Below are 27,311 nucleotides of genomic sequence, written 5' to 3'. Positions count from 1 at the left end.
TCGGTCACTTCAGAATCTGTGACGTGTGCAAAAGTGCGATCAGTTTGAATCAGCTTCAATCGTGAAAGAGAGAGAGAGAAAGGTAGAGAGACAGATATAGGATTAGAGACCGCTCTTTTTCCCCTAGCGGTTGGAAAAATTTTGGCTATTGTTCAAACTTCTAGGAATCGGAATTAAGTTGAGCTTCTGCGGTGGATGTGCTAAGTGTTCGCCGAATTGAGATTATACTGATTGAAGTACTCAATGTTCCTTTCAGAGGGTTTTGTTCAACCGCCGAGAAATGATTCGAGTGTTTTGCTAAATGGTACAGGAGGAATAATACTTAATTGTTTTTTCTGATTTTTGTCGTCTACTTTGAATTAATTTGGCAAGCAATTTAAAACTACAAAGACCAAGGGAAAGACTATGATGATTTTTAAAACTGCTTTAAGCCTGTAAAATTTGTCAGTTTTGATACCATTCTCAAGTAAATCGAATCTAAATCTTCGGTACACACTTAAAAGGTAATTTTGATCTAGACTTTATCTTGAAATGATATCGAAATGTTTGATCTACGAACACTAATTTTTTTAATCTATCATGATGACAAAGATATCATAAAATGTATAAACAAGATTGAAGAAATATGCACACAATCTACAATCTTTCAAGGCGAAATAATTTTTTTTTCAGTTCGCTTTCACATCTCATCCAAGTCATTCGATACAAAAAACCTGTTTTAATCCACCTAGTGGTGCAATGATGCCTTTCTCATGTACATATAATATTGTGGTATTCTATTTGTACTTCCAGAACCGGATACCGGAAACAAGGATAGCCGGAATCGGTTTGTTTAGTTGCCTACTGATAATGACTATCGATTTGTTTAGTTTTGAGACCAGTTTAGAAATTTTAGGTGTACAATATTGAACACACTTTACCCTATAACTCCGGAACCGGAAGTCGGATCCGGATGAAATTCAGGAATTCCGTATGGGACCACCAGACCTTTCATTTGAATTTAAGTTTGTCAAAATCGGTTCAGCCATCTCCGAGAAAACCTAGTGAGATTATTTGACACATAACCTTTCTATATGAGAAAGGCAAAACCGCTGACGTTCGGGGACGAAGAAACCAAGTATAGTATTGTTTAGTGAACAATAGAACGACCTCGACATGAGTGAACCATACGAACAAAAGCTACCGCAGGTACGGAGGAATACAATTATTGTTGACTTCAGGCAGTGCAAAATTCGACCTTCGATACGAGAACTTGAAGGTTTGCTTAAGGAGCAAATGCATCTTGACATTAAACGTGTGCATTTATTTCAATGCAATAAGACAAATAATGTTGTTTACATCCAGTGCTATGAAGAGTTGGATGCAATTCAATTTGCAAAAGACAATAACAATGTGCACTATGTGGAGCACGAACATATTAAGTAGAACATTCCAGTATATATGGAAGATAGTGCTATAGAAGTGCGTGTGCATGATCTTCTCTCAAGCGTCACCGATTCTTATATTCGCGCAACTATGTCCCAATACGGAGAGATTCTCTCTATCGAAAATGAAAAGTGGAAGAACTTTTTCCCCGGTATTCTAAATGGCGTACGTTTATTACGCATACACTTGAAGGCCTATACATTCTTATGGGACTTTCGATCAGGATACAAGAATTCCGTGCAAATCACTTGTTACCTATGACAAACAGATGGCCACATGTGATTGCCAAAAGCCACATGTTTTGCCAAAAAGCTGTTCACTACGGTAAACCATGTTATAAACTGGACAAGGAGACAACCACAAAAAAGGACAACGGTGCTTCCTTCACACCAACCGAAAGGAATCCCAGTACATCTGTGACATCCACCAACAACAATGAAGCATCCCCTTCAACGAAACCATCAGTATCCCCTATAGAACAAAGTACACCAGCTGCAGCTAACAACTTAACCTCCAACCAACCAGCAACTGCAATCAATGTACAACAAGGCGCATCTACAGCAACCCTCAACGAGCCGAAGACTACGATCAACAAGAAAAACGAAAAGAAAACGGAAATCACATACAACACCGACGATGAAGCAATGGATGTTGAGATAAGCCGCGGACAAAGTGACCCCCGATCCTCGTTGGATGGAAATGGAAACTCATCTCCCCCTAGAAAAAGGGTGACAACGACATCCAATAGCAAAAAAAAATGTTAAGTAACAAAAATGGAAGCCAATCGTCCACGTAAAGCTTTTACGCAAAAAGACCAGAATAAAAATTTTATCATAAAAAATTTGTTTTTTTGAATTTGCATATAAAAGTATGAGTGGTTTATTAGTATGGAACTGAGTGGAAGTATCGAATATCTGAGAAAGTACCAGGCATTCCGCACTGTAATCTAAGAGAGAGCTTGAATGGTAATATGCAATATAATTACTAGGTGTGCTGATTTTGAGCGATGTTGCCCAAGCGTTGAAGCTTAGGCAAGCAGACATCAAAGTTTGAATACCATCGATTGGGATAGCGAATAATTGTTTATTCTCTCTCAGATCCATAATAATGAATGTTAGTTCATTTCTAGTATTTGTAATAGTCTTCAATTTTCGTAAGTCGTTGTTGATTGTTGAGGTTTTCCGTTTCATGAATCGACGGCCCTCTGTCTGATTCTTAAAAGCTGGCTCCATTCTCGAAGTAGTTTTTCTGGTCATTAATCTGATGTTTGATTTCAAAATCGTCATTTGTTTCAATTCGTCTGATGAAATTACTATTCTAGATATCAGTACCGACGTTATTTTTTCCTTTAATATATTCGATTCCGAAATTGTAGTCTTCTGGATCTAGGCGCATTTTTATAAGCCTTTTCGATTGTCTGTGATCTGTTCTTATTTTAAACTAGCTGAATTACCCGGCGTTGCTCGGAAATGTTACGTGAAGGGTAGGCCGAAAAAAATTCTCGAAGTTGTCCTGCTTAATGAAATACTCTTGTAGTGAAACATAACTTAGACGGCAGCTCGATTGAACAATACTCCGTTCATGTTCAGATTGCGAATAATAAGTGTCCCATCTCAGATCTCACAATAATCATAATTTTCATGGTAATCTCGACAAACTGGGTCAGTTTTATATTTGAACTCTTTTGTTAGAAACATTTAAAACACCTTTCTCTCTATTAATACCTTCTTAGTAACCTCCGAGTTTCATATGTATATGTGCTTGTAACGTACTTCAGTACTTCCTCGTCACAATCGATCTACAATGCCTTTGGCTTCCATGGATATAATCACTTGCTACTCCCTCCTCTTTATGAAAATTTTATGACATCATGAATTGTTCAAAATTTTCCATCTGATAATGATTATTTTATAACGAAAGGTTGTTTAACATCATAAATACATTCGTACTATAGAATAACATTTTTATATAATTTATTTTATCAAGGCTTTAACCATTTTGGCCGTTCATCGGGGAGGAAAACTTATGGAATAACGATTCAGTTAATACAAATGTTGTTGTAGACTTATTTCCATTACCTTGAGTCGACAGTTTTTTTTTCAATTTACATAATAAAATGCACATTGGTTGTATGATTTCGTCAATTCCGATCAATGTTGAGAATACTTATTCCCCCTCACTCTTGTGAATATTTTTGTGAACCTCACTTAGCTGCTAGAAATATACTGTACTCGTAAAGAAGTACCAATTTTTCGTAAAACCCGATCAATTTTCCCTTTCACTTTTCATGTTCGGGGCACTTACTCCACTCTCACACCCACTGAATAACCTTATAATCTATTTTTATTTAACTTCCTTTTTGTCAGTGAACTTACTACAGATCTCCTTCATGATTACCCTGAGTAGTGTCGAAAGTATCTGTGCTTTTCAAAAAATATCGATTCCCGCCTTTGGTACATGTGCCAAACTTGGTGGCGATTCGTTTAGTTGTTTTGTAGTTATGCTGAGACTTGAATACACTCACGTTCATTGACAGATAAAGATTATTTTTCCTTAGTTCTTTGAACTCCCCGGCAAAATGGAGCCAGATCTTTTGAAATTATTTAAAGAAAAATACGACCTTGAAACTCTTGCCACTCTCTTGTTTTATAAAAAATGGGATATTAAAATTTATTTTCAAAAAACCCCTCCTTCTAGTCTAAATGTCGATTCTCTTCAAATTTCGTCATTGACCCTCTCCCCCCATGTTAAGGACACTTTCTACACACTTTCCTCCCTGAAAATGTCTTAATGATCATTTCTGAAGAGCTTCTTTGTGCCAAATTTGATATCAATTCGTTCAGTAGTTCCGGAGTTGCGCCGTTACAAACTTTACATATCCTTTTTAGAGGGATGTATCGGATTCTCGTCAAATTAAATAAATTTTTTCATGACCCCTGTTAAGGATAGTTGCTACGCTCTCTCCCCCATAAAAATACCCTTACTATCTTTGAAGAGCAAAAAGCAGCTATGCCAAGTGTGATAGCAATCCGTTCAGTAGTGTCGGAGCTATGCCGTTACATCTCCCTTTTTAAATGCACTTGCTACATCCACTCCCTATATCTATCATATCTAAGGTATGGAAAATGTTTGCATGATCTTCAAAAATAATCGATTCTTGTCAAATTTTATGATGATTATGTTAATGATACTTGCTACGCTTCCTTCCCTATAAAAACACCTTTATGACTATTTCGAAAGAGCAAGAAATAACTGTACCAAATTTTATAGTAATTCGTGCAATAGTTCCGGAGTTATGCCGTTACAAAAATTACACTCCTTTTTTAGAGGCACTTACTACACCCTCTCTCCACATAATATCCTTATAATCTTATCTAAGTTGTGCAAAAAGTGTCTTCAAAAAGTACCGATTCTCGTCAAATTGGATAATATTTTTAATGACCACCTTTGTTAAGCACACTTCCCACGCTCCCTCCCCCATGGAATTGTTCTTATAACCATCTCTGAAGAGCAAGAAGTACATGTACCAGGTTTGATAGCAATCCGTTAAGTAGTTTTGAAGTTATGCCATTACAAACATTACACTCCCCTTTTTAAAGGCATCTGCTGCATCCATCCCCCATTAAATTATATCTACGGTATGCAAAATGTTTCTAAGATCTTCAACAAATATTGGCTTTCATCAAGTTACATTAATTTTTTCATGACCCCTCCTTGGTTATGACACTTGCTACGCTCTCTCCCCCCATAAAAATACGCTTATGACCATCTCTGAAGAGCAAGAAGTACATGTGCCAAGTTTGATAGCAATCCGTTCAGTGATTCCGGAGTTATGCCATTACAAACATTACACCCCCCTATTTAAAGGCACTTGCTACATCCACCCCCCATATATGATAAGGATATGATATGTCTAAGGTATGCAAAATGGTTCTACGGTCTTTAAAACGTATCGATTCTTGTCAAGTTATATGAATTTTTCCATGACCCCCCCAATGTTTATGACCCTTTCTACGCTCCCTCCCATATAAATATACTCCCTCAACCATCTCTGAAATACAAGAAGTACCTGTGCCAAGTTTGGTGGCAATCCGTTCAGTAGTTCCGAAGTTATCGCGTTACAAACATACAAACTTACATCCATTTATATATATATATATAGATTCTCTTCCGTATACACAGTTTAAAATAATTAGTAGCCCAATGAATAGCTATAAATTCCTGTAAAATTGTAGGTTTTTTTTAGCATTAGTCTTGTTGACTTTCTAAGGGCAGGTTCTAAGGGCATGTGACATATGATTTTAGAACTAACTAACATGCGTCTCCATCGGATGATGACAATTTGATGGAGACGCATGGCTTTCCGAATGATTTATTTTCTCAAAATCTGATATTATAGCCGCCCACATTTTTATAAAATCTGAAAGAAATACAGCGTAATGTACTCACAAATGATTTATTTTTGATGTAAAATCTAGAGTGGTACCAAAATTGTAAGTGCGATTAGAAAAAAATTGAAAATTTTGAACATTTTTTCTCACATGAAATACATTTTGAAAAATTCTTAAAAAAATTAGAAAGGTTCCCCATAATTCCTAAAATATTCCTGATTTTTTATGTGGAACAAATCTTTATTTTCTATATAGGGGTGCAAATTAGAAACTCAAGGAAAAATACACGTAGAAATGTGGTCAGGTTTTAAACAGTCACAGCTCAGTATACTTTGTATCAATTATTAATATTATTTCATTATTTGATTGGAAATATGTCTACGATTCGATTTGAATGTATCAAGCCACGTATTTTCAATTATATTAGTTCCATGTTTCGCCTGAGAAATTGACATCTACCCCAGGGTAAAATTTAAGTGCTTAAGATTAATTTCTAATTTATGTAAGATGAACTCGATTGATAATGAGAAAAAGTTTATCGCTTCAACCGAAATCGCAGAATGGTAGAGAAATTTAACTCTATGAAAATAACTTCTTGCATACAAAACTTGAACACAAGCTTGGCGAAGAGAAGCTTTAATATCAAATTCGTATCGCAGGTATGTACAAAAATATAATTGCATACATTTGGGATATTGGTGTAATTTCGTCGGCTATCAAACACAAAATGTTCGGTGTTGGTTCCTAATCAAGATCAATCTAGGCAGACTCGCGTGCAATTGCGGATCCAAAAGTGTGACGATTGATTGAACTGTTTGATTGTAGATCATTAGAAATTTTGGTTGCCTTGTTCCACATCATTGCCTCGAACAACCCCATAGGGCTGATCCTTGTAGTTTTTACCATTTATCTGCTAATGAGGTTTTTGAAAAAAATTAAATAAAATAAAAATTAAAAGGCAGTTAAAGGGTTAAAATTTTGGGAAAATCATCTCCAATATAAACCCTTTCAAACAGCGTATATCAATTTTTGTTCTGTTTGGGAATTATGGAAACCCGGCTAAACCCTTTGTGTGAAATACGACGCTCCATTTATGTGCGTTTTATAAGATGTAAATTCGCAATACTTTTTCGATCTGTGTAAAGTAATTATTTAGATAATCGGGAAGGTAAAACTATTTGGAGAATTATTATACAATAAATATGTAGCTGAGCAGAGCAAACATGATTTGCATTATTATGACAGCATGTGTAAAACACAGAACTTAATAACAATCTTTCATCACTATTCCACGAAATGTCACAACCCATATAGACTGATCGTCGGGTAATGGAGCCATAGTCCTTCATTCTCCATCTCTGTACTAGTTTATCGGTGATTTCATGTGCCAGCCGTTTTTTTTCCTTTGCCTTCACCGCACTTTTGAGTCCTTCCATCAGCATCGGGTAAGACATCATATCATGTCATAGCTGGTGCGCGAAGCTAGTGACAGTCACACAAGTGACACAGGACCGCCTACCGCAAGTAAGACGAACACATCGACCGTAATTTATTATTGATTCGATAAGATATTAAACGGGAAATCTGTCGCTCGTTTTTCCGGTGTCATCACGAGGCTGAGACATCAGCCGCCGCCGTCGCCATCGCCGTAGTCGTCGTCGTACAACACGACGTTCGGTGCAGCCCAATTACGAAACAAACGACTATTGACTATGACAGGCGGCGGAAAACGAGCATTTTCTGTTTGGCCCTCTTGTCGGGCGCCAAACGGGGCAGATGATATAAAAGTCAACACAAATGGGACCCACTATCATGAAGTTCCATTAGTGTGTGGTCTGTCCGGTGGCATATGGCATGTTATGGTTAGTGCTCACACCTCCGGGGATGGCCGAGTCTAGTTCTGGGCTTTGTCGTACACGAACAGCACATCATGAACGGCGCACAGAAACACACGCACCCACCCACACTGGATGGGAGAAACTTGTAACGCCACGAACCAGATGCCACCGCCGGTTGTGCTGATGTTTTCGGGGCTGGCTGATCTTGTCGCTGGGAACTGGGAGCGCTTCCTGTGCACAACCGTGACATCTTTTTACCATTAGTCATCGTTAGATGATTGATTGTAAATTATTATCATGGCGAGTCGGGCACCCCCGGTCAGTGCTTCTCAGGTTAGTCCGGAAGCGAGGCTATGCGGGTTGAAACCAGATCCGATGGGAATTAAGTGAACTATCTTGTGTGCCGTTCCCAGTTTGGTCACGTTTTAGCAAAGCTAGCAAAGCTACCACAACGTCTTGAAGCTTGTCATGTTAGGTAAGTTTACCGGACCCGGCTTGGTGTGTCGCAAATTGGAGTGATTGCAGTTCATTTCGATGGTTTGGTGCAGGTTTCCGACGGTACTTACGGAAATTTGTCGATTGATGTCTGCGACATGCTCGAAGGTTTGAAAAACGTTTTATAAATTGTCCGGTGTCATCTAAAAATTACTTCACATTTTTCATATGAAATTCTGGTTGAGGTTAGGGATTTTGCAGGGATGATTTGAATTAAAATGTATGTTCTTCGCTTACGGAAAACGGAGCTGTCCGAGCACTTTTTACACATAAAAACCTGTTTTAATCCACCTAGTGGTGTAATGATGCCTTTCTCATGTACATATAAAAATGTGGTATTCTATTCAAAAATTTTCTCTTCGAGTTTTGAAAGAAACCAAGTGATTGTTTATGCATAACATACAGAATAAAACTGTGCTTTGATTGCGTAAGCCATCCTTACGAGAACGAAATGGGTTCACTATTATATGCACTTCCGGCACCGCAACCCGAAAACCGGTATAATCGAAGTCGGTTCGTACGGCCACCAACTAACATGACACACAAACTCTTCTAGTACGCACCCTATAACTCCGGATTCGGAAGTCGGATCCGGATGAAATTCAGGAATTCCGTATAAGACCGGGAGACCTTTGATTAAAGCGAAGAAAAGCGGTTATTGGCGTCGATTCGTAGACGGATTATCGAGAGAAACATCAATGAGTACTCTTTGGAACACAGCCCGACGAATGCGCAACAAAAACACCACGAACGAAAGCGAGGAATATTCTAACCGCTGGATATTCGATTTCGCTAAAAAAGTATGTCCTGACTCTGCTCCGGAACAGACGATCATGCGCGTCGCCTCATCTAACAGAAACGAAACACCTTTTTCGATGGTCGAGTTCTCACTTGCGCTTTTATCGTGTAACAATAAAGCTCCGGGGTTAGACAAAATCAAATTCAACTTGTTGAAAAATTTGCCTGACTCTGCCAAAAGGCGCTTATTGAATTTATTCAATAGGCTTCTTGAGGATAATATTGTCCCACATGACTGGAGACAAGTAAGAGTTATCGCCATTCAAAAACCAGGGAAACCAGCCTCCGATCACAATTCGTATCGGCCGATTGCTATGCTTTCCTGTATCCGGAAATTGTTCGAAAAAATGATTCTGTTTCGTCTAGACAATTGGGTCGAGACTAATGGCTTACTTTCAGATACACAATTCGGCTTCCGCAGGGGCAAAGGAACGAACGATTGTCTTGCGTTGCTCTCAACCGAAATTCAAATGGCATTTGCTCGTAAAGAACAAATGGCGTCAGTTTTCCTAGACATCAAGGGGGCTTTTGATTCAGTTTCCAGAAACATCCTATCTGAGAAGCTGCATCAGCAAGGTCTTTCACCAATTTTGAATAACTTTTTGTATAATCTGTTGTCCGAGAAATACATGTATTTCGCGCATGGTGATTTGTCGACAATACGATTCAGTTACATGGGTCTTCCTCAGGGCTCATGCTTAAGCCCCCTTTTATACAACTTTTACGTAAACAACATTGATGAATGTATCAACACATCTTGCACGCTAAGACAACTTGCCGACGACAGCGTTGTGTCTATTATAGGACCCAAAGCTGCCGATCTCCAAGGACCATTGCAAGATACCCTCGACAACTTGTCGACATGGGCTCTTCAAATGGGTATCGAGTTCTCTACGGAGAAAACTGAGCTGGTTGTATTTTCAAGGAAGCGAGAACCAGCACAACTACAGCTTCAACTAGGGGGTGAAAACATAGCTCAGGTCTTCACATTCAAATATCTCGGAGTCTGGTTCGACTCCAAAGGCACCTGGGGATGTCACATTAGGTATCTGAAACAAAAATGCCAGCAGAGAATCAATTTTCTTCGCACAATAACCGGAACTTGGTGGGGTGCCCACCCAGGAGACTTGATCAGGCTTTACCAAACAACGATATTGTCCGTAATGGAATATGGATGCTTCTGCTTCCGATCCGCCGCGAACACCCATTTCATTAAACTGGAAAGAATTCAGTATCGTTGTTTGCGTATTGCCTTAGGTTGCATGCAGTCGACTCATACGATGAGTCTCGAAGTGCTCGCGGGCGTATTACCGTTGAAAAATCGATTCTGGGATCTCTCATATCGATTGCTTATCCGATGCGATATCTTGAATCCGATGGTGATTGAAAACTTCGAAAGGCTTGTCGAGCTCAATTCTCAGACCCGTTTTATGTCCTTGTATTTTGATTACATGGCTCAGAATATTAATCCTTCTTCGTTTGTTTCCAACCGTGCTCATTTCTTGGATACTTCTGATTCTACTGTGTTTTTCGACACATCCATGAGAGAAGAAATTCATGGAATTCCGGATCACGTGCGCCCTCAAGTGGCCCCAAATATTTTCTATAATAAATTTAGAACAGTCAACTGTGAAAAGGTGTTTTACACTGACGGATCAAACATCGACAGGTCACAGGCTTCGGCATCTTCAATCAAAACATCACCGCTTCTTACAAACTCAGTGATCCGGCTTCAGTTTACGTCGCAGAATTAGCTGCTATTCAGTACACCCTCGAGATCATTGAAACCTTGCCCAAAGACCATTATTTCATTGTTACGGACAGTCTAAGCTCAATAGAAGCTCTCCGGGCAATGAAGCCAGGAAAGTATCCCCCATATTTCCTGGGGAAAATACGGGAACATTTGAGAACTTTATCGGAACGGTCTTATTTAATATCGTTAGTCTGGGTCCCTTCGCATTGTTCCATTCCGGGCAATGAAAAGGCAGACTCATTGGCTAAAGTGGGCGCATTGGAAGGTGATATTTATGAAAGACCAATCTGCTTCAATGAATTTTTCAGTATCTCTCGTCAGAAAACTCTCGAAAGTTGGCAAACTTCATGGAGCAATGGCGAACTGGGACGATGGCTACATTCCATTATCCCTAGGGTATCGACGAAACCTTGGTTCAGGGGGATGAACGTGAGTCGCGATTTCATTCGTGTTATGTCGCGGCTCATGTCAAATCACTACACCTTCAACGCACATCTCCGGCGTGTTGGGCTTGCGGAGAGCGGTCTCTGCACCTGTGGCGACGGTTATCAGGACATCGAGCATGTCGTGTGGTCGTGCGTAGAGTATCGTGACGCCAGGTCGAAGCTACTGGAATCCCTTAGGGCCCGAGGTAGACCGCCTGAGGTTCCGGTTCGGGATGTGTTGGCGAGTCGGGATAGTTCATATATGCTTCTCATATACCAGTACCTTAAACACATTGATATACAAGTGTAATGTGTTTATCCTCGTTCAGAAAGTATAAACTCCACCTACAGGTTCGACACTAACATCCGCCCGATTCTCTCGATCCCCGTCCCTGTCCACCATCTTCATTGGAACTAACAAGATCTTTTTTTTGTCACTAACTTTTTCGTTCCCCCTTCCCTGTCTCTTCACCATCTCGATGGCAACTAATTAGATCTCTATCGTTTTCAGACATTTTGTCCCCACATCCCCTGTTTTACCCCGTTTCCACAATATTTACTTTTTTTTTTCTTCATCTCTTCCGTAACATCACCATCATCGTCCAGGGAAGACCGCTCCAGTCGAAAACCAGCATGCGGGCCACCCGCCAGGCCTTCGTAGCCTGGGGGTGTTTCCCGCGGACCCACACGGACCGAAGGATGCGGCCAACATGGATATTTGCAAACGCCATATGGAAGACCCTCATGCAATATCCAATTCACCGGCATTACATAATGATACTATTCTAGTTTTAATATAGTCGTAATTAAGATTAGTAAATATCCTTGGCATCTTAGAGCTTAAGCAGTGTGCCTTAAAATTATATTATAATATTGAATAAAAAAAAGACCGGGAGACCTTTCATTTGAATCTAAGTTTGTGGAAATCGGTCAAACCATCGCTGAGAAAAGTGAGTAAGATCCATTTTGGTATATATGACCACTATTTCTGGTACTTCCGGAACCGGATACCGGGAACCAGGATATCCGGAATCGGTTTGTTTAGTTGCCTACTGATAATGACTATCGATTTGTGTAGTTTTGAGACCAGTTTAGAAAAATTTTCACGTTTTTTGTTTCGCCGGTTTAAGTGACGGTGTACAATATTGAACACACTTTACCCTATAATTCCGGAACCGGAAGTCGGATCCGGATGAAATTCAGGAATTACGTACCACGAGACCTTTCATTTGAATCCTAGTTTGTCAAAATCGGTTCAGCCATCTCCGAGAAAACCTAGTGAGATTATTTGACACATACACACACACACACACACAGACATTGCTCAGCTCGATGAACTGAGTATATGACACTTGGCCCTCCGGGCGAATTTTCACTAGTCGGTTTTTCAAGTGATTGCATAACCTTTCTATATGAGAAAGGCAAAAAATAACGGATGCAATTGACATACCGCAGTTGACTAAGCAGAAAGTAAAGCCAGTGTAGATTAAGCACCTAAATTCCTAAATAAAGTTATAGTTCCGAGTTCAGAATCCAATTCTAGAAATCATGTATTCAGTTTCAAATTGAGGAGCAATATTCTGCTGTTCCTGCGCTATACATGGGAGGGAAATGACATCATATTGAGGGAAAAACGAAGTGACTTAATTAATCGGTTTTTTCAGATCCTCAATCATTTTTCGCAAATTGTTACTGTCGAGAATACGACTTACTTTACTATGAGGAGCCTTTTCAAAATTTACTCTGTTCAAGAATGGGTAGAAATCAATCGTGAAAATCTCTTGTTGTACTTGATCCAATAACATAATTTTTTCTACAAGCTGCCGGAAATATGACCAGGAATTTTTGATTAAATGTTCAACAGTGTGAGATAACCATAGAATAACTGAAAACAAAGTTTTCTAAAACTTTTGGAAATAATGAGGAATACTCATCACGATTGCTTGCCTCTTTCGCACCCGAACGACGGTTGTGAGATATTTAGGCAAATGAAAGGTAAGCTTTGATCGAAAATCGTTCATTTCTTCTAATGCTTCAGACGGAATGGATGTAACTAGGGGAGCGTGCCACTTGAGCCAATTAGTTCTGTTTCTGATTCCAAAGCCTGCATGATGGAACTAGATTTCATAGCTTAATTCAGTTTCGGAATTCAAATAGAGAATTCAGTTGTAGAACTCAATTACAACTGAATTTTGAGCTTATTTGGTTATTGAACTCAGGTCCAGTTTCTAAATTATATAAATCGGTTCTTTGTATACCTGTTAATATATTCCAAAAGCACTATACTAAGTTTTTCTACTATGTAAATCTATCATGCCGGTTTGTTCAGGCCCAGAATCCATTTTTCAGAAGAATAAATTTTTGGAATTTTCTGCAACATTAAACGATGTTTTTCTCAAACGCAAAGCAGTCAAGTGCTGGCTTTATTCGCATTCGTTTTGTGCGAATTTTGCACTTCGAAAATTGCTCACAGCAAGTCAAATATTCTAGATTTGCACTAAACTGATAGTTTTTATATCCGATTTTCAAAAAAGCCACCTTTATAGTTCTTTAGATAACATTTGGAGCCATTAGAAGGGCTGATTTTGCGTAATATTCCCCATCGTTGTCCACTTTTCTTCGTATTTTACTCCAATGCAAAATGACGGCAGCAAGATGACGCAATCGCTCTTCTTTGAAAGGAAACTGAAATTCAGAAGAATTCAGTTTCGTATTGAATCAATTACGGGACGTTCGTAGAGCCAAAAATTCGTAGATGAAAATACAATACAAGTGATCGAGAAATGCTTTAAACGAGCGCATTTCTTATTGCTTATTCGTTTAGCAAATGCAAATGGAATCATGAATCGTTACTAACGCATATTAAAAATCACTAAAATTCATTCATGAAAAAAAAAGAAATACATTCAACCGAAACGGTTGCATTATGTTGCACCCATAATTGCAATCTTTTTCCTAGGACTGTTTTTTTTCGCGACATCCTCTTTCATGCAAATGCAAGCAGCAACTCGCAACGTCATTCACACTCTGGGGCACAGAATATGGGCCAACAATCGTGTGACGCTGGCAAAGGTAGAATATAATCCAGCCGCAATCAACGGCAACCGCCCTCGATGATGACAAGCTTTCGCTAGCAGAGAGATGCAAAAAAAAAATCGCATACCCAACAATGGAAACGATACCGCGGCTACCGTGCGACTGGACCAGTTCCCCCAGATTCACCGGGGCAAAACTATCGCCAGAGTGACGGAGGGCTGGAACGGTTTAATGATGGGACCGTTTAATTTCTGGCTCCAGCTTCTGGCGTCCTGGTCGTTTTCTGCTTATCCTCCCGCGTGATATCAGGAATGCTTCGGATCGCTTATCAGGTCGACCAGAAAGAGGGAGCTATTCATTTTTACGTCAGAATGGTTGGATAAGCCTTTTTTTTGCCTCGCTTCACCAAATTGTCCCGCACAAATTGTTTCGATTTCTGTGTTTGACAGTTGAACTGCACGAGAATTTTGCGGAAAGGAAACCGAAGGAAGGGATTATTTCCAGTACCTTGTCGGTGGAGGTTTTCCTCCTGAAAGGTGCGAAAAATGGGTTTCAATGAAGTTGAATGTGGTAGTTCGTTTTAATGAGCACAGTTTCGGTTGGTTGTGTGATCATCACGACGCCACGATTATGTTTATTGCGGTTTTGTGAAATTTTACGGCGCTCCCCCCGTCAGTTATTATCAATTCTAAAAAGCGGAACGCCTTGAAGCCCACCGAACGCGGCCGTTGAGGAAAAAAGGCAGAAAGAAAGCTTAGTTAATGAGATCCCTTCCTTTTTACATCGGGTCGGGATTGAACACGTTCCGAAATAATTTATTGTAATTTCTGAATCCAACCATGCCAACGACCCTTCAACCTGAATGAACTCTGTGCCATTTATTTGGCAACGCAAAAGATTTCTGCTACACTTCCTGCACAAAGAATGTCAATTATTTTTCCATTTTCGTGATACTAATCACCTCGGATAACACGGAGTTTTTTCACGCTTTTCTAATTCTGCCTTCAGAACTAACCACCATCAGTTGAACGGTTGAATTCAACGATCCCAGTAAACATAACCAAAAACCGTTCACCTTTTTTCGATGAGACAGTTCGAATCCCACCCGCTGCTGCTGCACGCTCATTTTATAATCTTCTCGAAAATTACGTGCCAGAACGGCCTACGCCTACGCCTGCCGTATTGTACCATTATCATAAAAAGCTATGAGCCCCAAAGTAAGCAACAGCTCGTGTTTGTCCGCCGCTTCTGGTATCTATCTTTTTCTTTGTCCATCCCGCCTCAGCACATCCACTGGAGGCAGTACGAGTAGCTGGACCGAGAATTTCTTGTCCGAATTGGATGTATTAATTCCGGTTCGGTCGGATAGTCTACTCGTCCTACAGTTCTCCGTTTGTTTTGTTTTTAAAATGAACCGACGAGAAGCCGCCTTCGTTTCAAGGATTACTTACTTACTTGCTTGAGATATTGTGGAATTGAAGAAGAACAAATGAAAATGAAAATCAGGAATCCTCCTTATATCTCTATTCCGTAATATACCTTGATTTGGTCGGCCCTCGAAAAGAGCGAACGGCGAAATCGGACGGAAGGGAATGCTGCTCGTGTCAGTGATTTTGTGTCCCCCGGAGCACAACCTGCTGCGCGATGGTCACATGGCACCCTGGAGAACCTTTTAGTTGGAAAGTATGATGATAAAAGGGAAAATAAATGAAATTCCTTTGTCTGACCAGGCCAATCTGTCACCTTGTAAATATTGCCGGTACGAAGGAAACAATGTTTACCGAAGCGAGAGGTAGTATTGAAGGTAGTGGAAATTTACTGAATTCCATTCGATTTTACAATTTGACGAAATTAATAAATATGAAAACAGCACAGCGTGATAACAGATCGAAAAACATGTAATTGAAACATACAAAAGAGAAGCTTGTCTGCAACATTTGGCAAAACATCATCCATGCATGGAGGAAATGTGAGGTGAAATATATGAAATATATTTATGAAAAACATAATATTAAGAAATAAGTCAGTGAAGAGCTATTGAATCAAAGCAACATAGGTGTAGTAGATATTTTTCTGGACCCCTACAATTTCATTTGATTTTTTTTTAATATGTTTAATTTGTTGTGCTTGTTAAAAGTCAAAACTGTAACTGATTTCTTGCGCTGCTAAATTAGACCAGCAGCAATCGAATTTGAAATCTTGCTTAAAAAACGACTGCATGTAATAATGCATGTAATACTTATAATAATATAAGTAAGATTCAATTAAACAAGGCGTGTAACTGTGTGTACATTATGTTTAAACGTGAAAGTGATGCAGTTGCAGCTGCTTCAGTAAACAACGAGGTGCACAGTGTTGAGTATGACAATGTTAAATACAAAATCCCTGGGTATGTGTTGGTTGGTGCCATAGAAGTGCGTGTGAAATGAAAATATGTCGCAGTACGGTGAAGTTTTTTCCATCGAAAGGGAAGTATGGCGGAATATTTTCCCCGGTATCCGGAATGGCGTGCAAGTGATACGGGTGCGACTGCATAAGGCAATTCCACCTTACGTAATGTTAGTCAGGGCGGAATCTTGTAAATCGCTGGTTACCTATGAGAATCAGCTGATTACATGTCACCCAAGAAGCAAACATTGTTCTTGTGGGAACAGGGGTTCATCTTGCCTCACTCTGTGACTCAATTCACCGGGCAATGGAGGATGGGCTACATGTTGACGCCTTGTCTGTTGATTTGGCAAAAGCTTATAACACGGTCAACAGAGAGGATGTCTTAAGACAGTTATTCCAATGGGGAGTCAATGGTCGAATGGCTTTCTCACAAATCGCAATTCTAGGATCAGAATAGGTGGATCCCTCTCTCGAACCTTTTCAGAGAAAACGGAGTTTCGAAAGGATCCGTTCTCGCAGTGACCCTCTTCTTGGTGAGCATGAACTCCTTATTCAACTACCTCCCTAAAAGCTTACTAATTTTTGTTTACGCGGACGATATGATCATATTAGTCGTTGGGAAGTCGCGTAAAATAATTCGACGGAAAGTCCAACAGGTCCAACAGCAATATGCGAATGGGCTGATTGCGTCGGTTTCAACATTTCCGACATTCTCATTTCAAAGCAACCCCTCCCATCACCATGGGCGGGTCCACGGTGTCCTTTAAGAAATGCCTTAAAATCCTCGGCTTAAATTTCGATCGAAATTTATCCTTCTCTAATCATTTCTAAGAAGAAGGACTGCGAATCAAGGCTAAGACTGATTCGTACGATTTGCTCTAGCCACCCCAGATGGAATCGCAAAACGGGCCTAAAAATTGACTAGGCGCTGATATGGAGTCGAATTTTTCACGAAGTTGAGGCAGTAAGCATAGATAACCTGATAAAGATCTTGGGCCCACTTACAATAGAACTATCAGGTTAGCATCAAACTTACTGCCAAGTACCCCAGCAACAGCGGCATGCGTTGAAGTGGGACGCCTCCCATTTCGCTGGTTTTCAGCAATGGTCATCATGCGCAGAACCCTAGGGTATCTGGAAAGAACTACCGGAGATGATTGTACACTACTCCAAATTAACAAAATTCTGTATAACAATTTCACAGGTCAATATCTTCCAAATTTGGCACGTCTTCCCCGAGTCTAGATACGACCATGGTTCCAACATTACCAACCTAAAATAGATACTTCCCTTGTTGCACTGCTGGGCGCCCGCTCTTCACCCGCAGTAGCCCAAGCTTCTTTCAACAAAATACTGGCCGACAAATTTCAAAGCTTTACAGTGCGCTTTACTGATTGATCCCGAGGCTGTTCTCGGATTGGTATCGGGGTTTGCAGACGGAATACTTCCATCACCCGGAGCCTACACCCGTCATTCTCCGTTTTCTCCGCCGAAGCCGCGGCGATACGCGCTAGCTTGAACACTTTCTCCCCAGGATTCGAGGCTGTGATTTTTTCGGACTCCTCGACAGTTATTTCTGCTCTGAAGGCTGGAAGATTCAGACACCCTTTTGTTCAGGCGATCGAGTCTTACTGCGATCGAGTCTCGCCGGTGCACTCCTGAATCTTCTATGATGAACAGGAGATTGTGCTAGCACTAAGTGAGCTGCTTATATAAAATGACAGTCTGCTATTTACTACAGAATTTTAAAAAATGAAAAAAAATAATGCTATTTCACGTAATATTATAGAAATATACGTACCGAATATAAAATTCGCACATTTCGTTCGAGTTTTCCTTGCAAAACATCACTCGATCGAAAAATAAACGAAAATTTACATTAGATTAAAATATTACGAATCCAATTATTTTTATGACAAATGCCATTATGCCAAATGACTATTATGCCAAACAGAGATGGCATTTCACCAGAGTTATACACGCTAGAGTCAGATTTTTGCCACACCGAGGATGAAAAAAACGAAGCACCGCACAAAGAGGAAAGCGCACTTCTTCTCAGTGTCGAATAGACAGAATTTGAGTGTGTGCTTGTGGTTAAAGCAGCTGGCGCGAGTGAAACACATTCTCTTCGCATGAATCATTCACACGCGCTCTCGTCTAAATACACCCAAGTGACCACTGGCGCGTGATTGTGAGCGAACACTTCTGTGAACTTCAATTAATAGAGAGTAGATCTGGCCTTGCTATGAAAAATTTGCAAGGAAAACCGAAAATTTTACGATAAATTGTTTTATTTTGCTTATTTTGCGTGTCCACGCTTCATCTACGAAAACCATACAGCAGAGTGCTCACCGGCGTGTACACCTCTGTGAAAGTATCTGCATCCACCTCAGAGAATTTATTAGCTAATGCTCTAGCACTTTGGTGCGATTCAGTGGAAGAGGTAAAAGGAAATAAACAAACGCACTCATGATGCGTGCACACTTACACAACAGTGGTGTATAAATGTGAAAGAGAAGAGCTCTCGTTGAAGTTGTCAGTGCGAGGGGAGAAATTATGCTTGCTCTTCGTCACACAGAGGAGATAGACATCTCTGATGCCAAATAACTGTTATGCCAAATAACCATTATGCCAAACGGTGTTATTCCAAACGGTATTATGCCAAATGACCTTATGCCAAACGGGCCGCCCCCGTTTTCCACAGTCCAGCTCACACAGAATACAGCTCAACTCTAAAATCCGGGATCCGGGATCCGTGACCAACAACGCCTCAAGCATCGATGCCAGCCTCCACCGCGTGGGCCATCCGCCGGAGGATCCGTACCAGTCATACCGTCATACCAGTCGCGAAACTGAATCGACCAATCGAAAAAAAATAATAAAATAAAACTTTGAAAAATTTGCTTTTGTTAAATGAAATGTAAAAATACCACGCTTACTCCCCGGCGAATGACCAATCATGGTTAAAACCGGAGTGAAATAGCAAAACATTAATAATAATAATTGTTCTTGAATTGTATTTCTTAAATCTTCTCGCAACGATTGTGAAATTGCAAAAGTGCACTTTCTTGTTTGATATGTTTAACTGCAGTAATATTTGTTATGAGAAAGCCGGAAATTAAACTGTTCAAATGAACATAGTGTACACTGCCCATACTCGCATATCAGTCCCATATCGATTTTCGCCAATTTTGAGTTAGCTTGAGGAATGAAATCTATCCTCAATATACTTTCAGAAATTGCAATAAAAGTTGAGGGTTTGTTCAGTAAAATGTGAAAAAAATATCAACTCATGTCTGTCCCATATGCAAAGTACTCGCATATCAGTCCCATTCAGTGCAAATTTCAATAATTTCATTTGTTGTAATATTGGAATAGTAAAGGTGTATTACCGATATTTCAAGTAGTAATACCATGATTTAGCATTAGGTAGCATAATAAATCAAAAAAATCTGAAATAAAATTTTAATCGTCTTTTTCTCCACATGCCGATTTTCCATATGGGACTGATATGCAAGTATGGGCAATACAGTCAGTTAATAAAACCGACGTAGAACATAGGGGAAAGGCGGGTAATAGTGCGCGGCACATATTAGTGCGCATTTCGTTGTGAGCTTTTGTTAATATTTATCACTGTTTTTTGCGATAAACTTTGAGATTGGGTCTTATTAACCTCATTCGGCTACATTTCACCTTCCGTATTATTTTAATATCAATACGGCAGACGTAAATATAAAATCTGTCATTCTCTTAGAGTTTTTGGTTCGTAGTAAATAAGCTTTATTTAAAAAATTCCGTCTTGAATCGCGTTTTTCTTGGTTTAGTAACAATTTTTAGACTAAAACGAAGTTATCGTCATTTTGTTTTAATTTTTACATTTAATTTCATATCATAATCGTAATTAGAAATTATAAATTCATATTTTCAAATAGTGCGCAAGCTGCGATCGATAATAATGCGCTTTGCGGAGTTATTTTGATACACCGAAAAATTATTACAGTTTGAAATAGCAAAACAAGTAGTGGAACATAGAAAATCGAAAAACTCATAGAAACAAACTAACTTCTGTTACTATTCCCATAAAATGAATCCGTGTGATAAGTCCAAGTATAGTTAGTTTGACATTTTTTTCTCTGTGTGTACAAGTGAGAGCGACATTTATTGTTGTCATGGGCAGAGATGCCAGATTCACAGATTAGTCTGTGTTTTACAGATTTTCAATATGCTGCACGCATTTAAAAACTGACAGATTTCCAATAGCGATCACAGAATGGCAACCCAACTAACCAAAAGTTCGAATCAAAGGGGATGATTTGTTATAAGCAATTTTAAAGTAATTATCCACACTTCGAAGTTCGCGTTCTGAACTTCTGAACGCAATTGAACGAACTTCTAAGATAATTGTTCAGCTTATAAGCAGCGGGAAAGTTCACGCGGAACTTGTTCTGTACTTTCAAGTTGCAAGTGGATGTTTTAAGTATTTGTGGAGCTTCTGGCTGCCCGAGAACAAGTCTCTTATAGTCTTCAATTTTCTAGGGAAAACGGAATAACAATGTATATCCGACAGGGCGCATGAAAGTGCCGATACTTTTTTTACTCACGAAAATTATCCCGTTTTGCTGTGCTCTTATGGAAAGAGGACTTAGATTTTGCACAGACTGATTTTTGAATCAAACACAGATTTTTGAAAAAATCACTTGGCATCCTTGGTCATAAGCATTTCATTTCTTGTGAATATAGCATTGGTTTTATTGGTAAATTATTCAGTTTGTTCAAATTCGCGAAATTTGGTTAACTTCTCAAAAAAATATGCATATGTAACATGTTTAAGGGTTGATTCGTGACCTTCCGACGATTTGTGTCGAAAAATATTATTTTCTTTCTACAAAGATTCGAGATTTACGGAAAATTCATTGTGCGCATTGTTATGTACGACCGCGCACTGTTACCTTACGCTAGCGCGCTATTGGGAACAAAACATGACTATTTTGTGGCTTCCATGCTCGTAAACGAGATAATAATTGTAATCTTTCATTTGAGGTCATTGTAAAACAAGGTTTGAAGTTGCCGTAGACGTGTTTACGGTCTTGGAAAAAGTAATATTTCATTGGTTATACTTTAAAAAGCTTAGGTGCGCACTAATCGCCACTTCTCCCCTAATCCTTACAGGTTTTTGAGTTGGTTTCACAAGCAGTAATACGAGAAACATGTCATAACATGTTATAACATGTCAACGTTTTTTATATGAAGCAAAATTTGAAAATAATATGTACTCTGGACTAATGATTTTCGGCTCAGGCTTTATTTTCAAAACATCAATCTTTTGGCCAAATTCCTGTTACGTAATCGAAAACCGCTGCGAAAAATGTCATACGCGGTGCTATATATGAATGAGAACCGCTCACAGCTGATTGAATCGATTCGTTATTTGTATTAGTAAGTTGTTATACTGCTTTTTTCATTTATTTTTCCAGGTAAAGAATTTAGTTTTAGAATTAGGTCTCAGAGCTTAGTTCTAGAATGCAGGTTCAAAAATTTAAAACCAAAATTCTGGAACTAAATCCAAATTCTGAATTCTGGAACAAGATTTTCAGAACTGCTTCTTGATAAGATTTTGGAACTGAATTAGGTTCCTTAATTTATGTTCGAAATTCGAATTCAGAAACTCAGATTCAGAGTTCTGATATAAATTTTAGATCTAGATAACGGAACTAAATTTTTAGATCTAAGTTCCGAATTCGAAATAGGGAATTGACTTCTGAAACTGAATTCAGTTCCAGAATATTTTTTCTAAACTCTGTTTCAGAGTTCAGGTTCATAATTCACAACCTGAAAGCTGGAACTAAATTCGGAACTTGTATTCTGGAACTAGATTTTGGAACTGAATCCAGTTTTATATTTCAAGTTCGACATTCAAGTTCAGAATTCCGTTCATGAACATTATTTGGAACCTGGATTCTAAAAAGGAGTTCAGTTTCAGAAGTTCAGAACTAAACGTATGCACTTAATTCTTAATTGGAATTATGAGTCAAAAAACCGGAAAATGTTCGCCATAACCCTTCCAAATTTGTTAAGCATTGTTAGCTTTCAAATAAGCCTAAGTTTATCGAAAGTCATTTTCGAAGTAAAAATTCTGCCATCACAAAGCGTTTTGTCGCTTATGTCACATATACCAATACATCTCCGGAACCGAAAATGACTTTGATCTTTGAACTTGACAAATAGCTCAACAGTGGCTTTTAAACGAGCCCAAGCTTGTTAGAATAGTTTCAGCAATCTCTAAAAAAATTCAGCAGAAAAACCGTGTTTTGTCGGTTACGTCACTTATACCATTGTATCTCAGGAACCGGAAGAGACAGCCATTTGATCTTCGAACTTCATCAATAGCCTAAAAGTAGCTTTCAAAAGAGACTAAGCTTGTTAAAATTGGTTTAGAAAAAAAAATTGAGCGGTAAAAAAACTCTTTGTAAAGTGCACACACATAAATTTTCCGATCTCATCGAGCTGAGTCAAATGGTATACAACGTTGTGGATTTCCGAGGCTCCTTTCAAAAGTCGGTTTTTTCCAGGAATTCTAATACCCTTTCATTGAGAAAGGCAAAATATCAAAGTGGAACCGGTTTTAGGGAAAATTAATTTCCGGCAATACGAATATTTTAAAAATTGAAATCGAAAAGAATGAGTTGGAATTGAAAAAGAATTGAGATCGCAGAAACATTATTTAACTAAGGAGAATAACGAACAAAATCTGAGAAACATAGGAACTTTGAATATTGCAAAAAGAAATTCAAAATAAAAAACAACGTGTTTCTTAAGTTACGTCACTTATGCCATCATAACTCCGGCAGTAGAAGTCACAACCATTCAATCTTCCAACTTGATCAATGACCGAGTAGTAGCTTTGAAACGAGCCTAAGTTGGATGGGTTCAACATTTATTCAAATGAAAGTTCTCATGGTCCCATACAAAACCTCAATAGTTCATTTTAATCCCATTTCGGTGCCAGGAAACAGGGTAAAGTGTGTTGAAAATTTGATATCGTCTCTTAAAGAGGAGAAGAAAAACGTGATTAATCCACATAGCAGTGAGTTGATACCTTTTTTTATCAATCCGCATGTGTTTTTTTGCATGGATATTCTTAGGTGTTTTAGTTCTCATGACATTATTTTGATTATCGTCGTTTCAAACGGCAAATTGAGATTTTAATCACTCATTACCCTGTAATTTCGAATCTGAAAATCGTATCGAATTTCAATCTTAACGTGTGACATTCGATTGAACATTCCATGAGATGTCGAAGTAAGTTCCACTTTAGAGTTTTTCGTCATTATTTATGGTACTTCCAGAGCTGGTATTTAGGAACTAGCATAACCCAAAATGATTCGAATGGCCATAAATTAATACGCCAAACAATTTACATCTTCTATATCGGTATGAATTTTAGAAATTCATCATCTGTAATTCCAGAATCGGATAAACTTCACCAATTTTGTATGGGACTAAATCTAAACTGGCCTCGAAACTACTCCTAACGGTATCCATTATTAATAGACAACCGAACAAACTGATTACGGTTATTCTGGTTCCCGGTTTCCGATTCCGAAAGTACAAGAAAAAGTGATCATATATTATAAAATGGATCTCACTCACTTTTTTCAATGATGACTGGACCGATATTCATAGTCTTATGTTCAAATGAAAAGTCTCATATTAAATTCCTGAAATTCATCCGGATCCGACATCCGGTTCCGGAATCACAGGGTGAGGATTGTTCAAATATTTATATATCGTCACTAAAAGCGGTGAAGTTAAAAACGTAAAACATTTTCCAAACTTGCCTCAAAAATATTACAATCGGTAGTCATTGTCAGTAGACTGGTCAAACATATTAATTTCGGCTTCCCTGATTCCCGGTTTTCGATTAACGACTGAAGATTGTAGCCGTAGACTCGAAAACACTTTTATCGTCAGTATATAATATCGTCATATTTATCCTCAGTATTTGATTACAGTACAGTACTTTTACAGTTTTGGAAGCGAAGTATTATTAATTTCCAAATTCACACAAACTACTACTCAACTAATACGAACGATTATTGATATTCGGTAGTGTAAAAGAAACATGTCAGTTTTGTTCGTATTAAGTGTCAGTTTCATCTCTGACATTACCCACTCACCTTTTTCTACAGAAACAAAAAATAAAGGAAAAATATTTCTGGAGTATTTGTAGATGTAAGTTGGCAATATCTATACTGAATAAACTTTGAGCCTATCTTTAGAGTGAGTGGCGCTTATCCGATTATTGATGATCAGCTGGATTAAAATATCGTTCCTTCTGGGTAAAAACATGCACTTATTGCTTTAGCAAATAATGAATCGTACTGAAATAATAAACATGTCAATATAAATTAACAGAAATATTCGTGTAGCACACGAAATTCAAAGTTCTATTTCTTAAACAAGACTCATTGATCCAGTCATACTAAAATTGTATATACCTCTTCTTTTCAACGTGTAATTACTAACATATGGTACATTGTGCTAAAATGCAACCGGAACTATTCTTGTGAAACTACGTGTTGTGTACCATAAGTTTTTCCATACTTTAAATTAAATTACCAATAAATACGAGTTTGTAAACTTACATGAACTATTCCATACAACAACTTGGGAGTAATTACCTAAAAACAAAGAAAAGAATATGAATTAATTACACTACATTAATCAACTTGTTTTTTTTTTAAATGAAGGAATTCTGATTGACAATACCTCTCTGAATGAGGAAAATATTTGCTCGTGATTTCTTTTGGATCTCTTTTTTTCGAAGTAAAATTGAAAAACAGATCGAAATACATTTAAATATATTCAACGAAAAGATCGCAACAGTGATATTAAGTTCTACAAAAGTTAGGTCATATTCCATTAATTTGAACATACTTTTACCGTGTCAAACATCGTTCATGGTAGTAAAACCAACCGACACACATATTCCTTGGTTAACAACGTCCATCAATACTGAACTTTTATCATACTTTTCACCACACCACAAGTCGATCGGGATATCCGGCCGGTTCGGTGTCAGCACTGTTGTCGGTGCGGGAGAAAATTTAATAAAAAAAAACTTATCCATGCCACCGCTGACGCTACCGATTGACCGAGTTTTCCCTCGTGTTTGAGTGAGAAATTGATTGCAGCCCCAGCGCACCGAGTCAATCAAATGCCAAACAAACCAAGTGTCGAAAAGTACCAACTTTTCTGCACCGCCACAGGTACACAACCGGCGTGAACAATACATCGTCCGTCATCCGTCAATTTCGCTTCACGTTCAGATGTCTTGTGCTTTGGAGAGAGAGAGAGAGAGAGAGAGTCCTGAGAAAATACGGAACGCTAGCCTGCGGCCCTTCTCAGCCAGCCAACCACCAAAGCACAACGCAACTATTCCCTAAAGGCACGTCACAACTAATGAAAACAAAATCGAAACCTGCCAGAAGCCAACCGACTGACTACACCTACACACTGGATTCTGGACTACACGCGATGCCTTCCCCACCCCCGTCCATCCACGTGTGCCACAATCCGAGATGGTTGTGTGGTGGCAAACTTCAACAGAAGGGAATAAACCACGGAACATGTCAGAAGTCTAGCTCGGAAATCAAAATTGTGGCTCTGTTGGCCGCGTTTGAATCGAACGGGAAAGTTGTTCTTTTCACAGTCGACATAACGCTAGAATACCAAACCGGGAAACGGGACGAAACAACCCGTGCGGAAAATGTGGTACGTTGATGTGCCCGGACACGCGCATTCCAATACTACTCCTATACATTGTTCGACCAATCGTGACGAATGTATTTTGAAGCGGCATTTCGCTTGTTTGCCGGATTCACTCGACGATGTGACGAAATTTTCGTTCCGATTGTCTGATTATTTGGATCAATGGCTTGGCAGTCAAGTATGCAATTAGCAAATTTTGAGAAGCAGCCACTGAAAGTCGATAGGTCAAAAGCGGTTTGAAACAGATCTCTGTGAATCGTTGAAATATTCGGTAAAAAAATGAAAACTTAAAACTATGACAGATTCATATAAACAAGATTTTGTGGAAAAAAGAAAGAATTGCATATGCTTATTTTATCAAAAGTCGTCTCATCTGTTTTAAATAGGAAAAGATTTTCGTTGGCTCCAACAAACAGGGACTATTCATGGAATAGTTTTTAACTGTTCGTCATATTTGAATAAAAGTAGGACAGCCTTAATCCACGAGAAAGTCGACCCCTGCCGGGAAGCCATCGATCCATTTGAAATAACAATTGTGTAGATTCAATTGCTTTTTTGTTCGGTTTAATCAAAATGTTTACTCCGGCTTGGCCTATAGCTCCAGAAAATATTTTCTGACAGTTTCATCTCATTTATCTTTTCTGTCTGTTTTTTTTTTCGCTTAGTTATTACAAATAATTTTCAGTCAGTAATGAACACCTCATAGTAATCTACTAGAATTTATAACTCGTATTCACATTTCTTTTTTTACCTTTGCCTTTTTTTCGGAACTACAAAATATCAAATAGCTGGCACTTCTGGTTCGGGTGCAATAATGGAATAAGTGGCTTAACCGACAAATCACAATTTTGCCTAACGGCTCGATTTTCCCGCAGACAACGTTATAGACGATTTCCAGCCAGCGCAACCAGTAGAAGGTGACAAGCGATCATAAATACACTCTCCTACTCAGTGCTTGAGCGGTATAGGTATAAAGCGAGAAGATTAA

General features: G+C 38.8%; 1 protein-coding gene across 5 annotated transcripts in view; it reads right to left on the bottom strand.

Annotated features, from left to right (window-relative positions):
- Positions 1–27,311, bottom strand: part of LOC131432595 (furin-like protease 2) — a 967,327-nt gene that overhangs the window by 522,046 nt on the left and 417,970 nt on the right. Inside the window, exon 1 of one of the 5 annotated variants that reach the window (XM_058598956.1) lies at positions 25,198–25,216. The exons of the other annotated variants lie outside the window; for them this stretch is intronic. The gene's annotated coding sequence lies outside the window, so the exon portion shown is untranslated. Of the gene's footprint in view, positions 1–25,197; positions 25,217–27,311 lie in introns of those variants that run through there. 5 annotated transcript variants of the gene reach the window in all.

The sequence above is a fragment of the Malaya genurostris genome, chromosome 2 (assembly GCF_030247185.1).
Source record: "Malaya genurostris strain Urasoe2022 chromosome 2, Malgen_1.1, whole genome shotgun sequence".
NCBI lineage: Eukaryota > Metazoa > Arthropoda > Insecta > Diptera > Culicidae > Malaya > Malaya genurostris.
The sequence above is the reverse complement of the archived record's forward strand: the minus strand, read 5'-3'. Positions and strand labels throughout refer to the sequence as shown.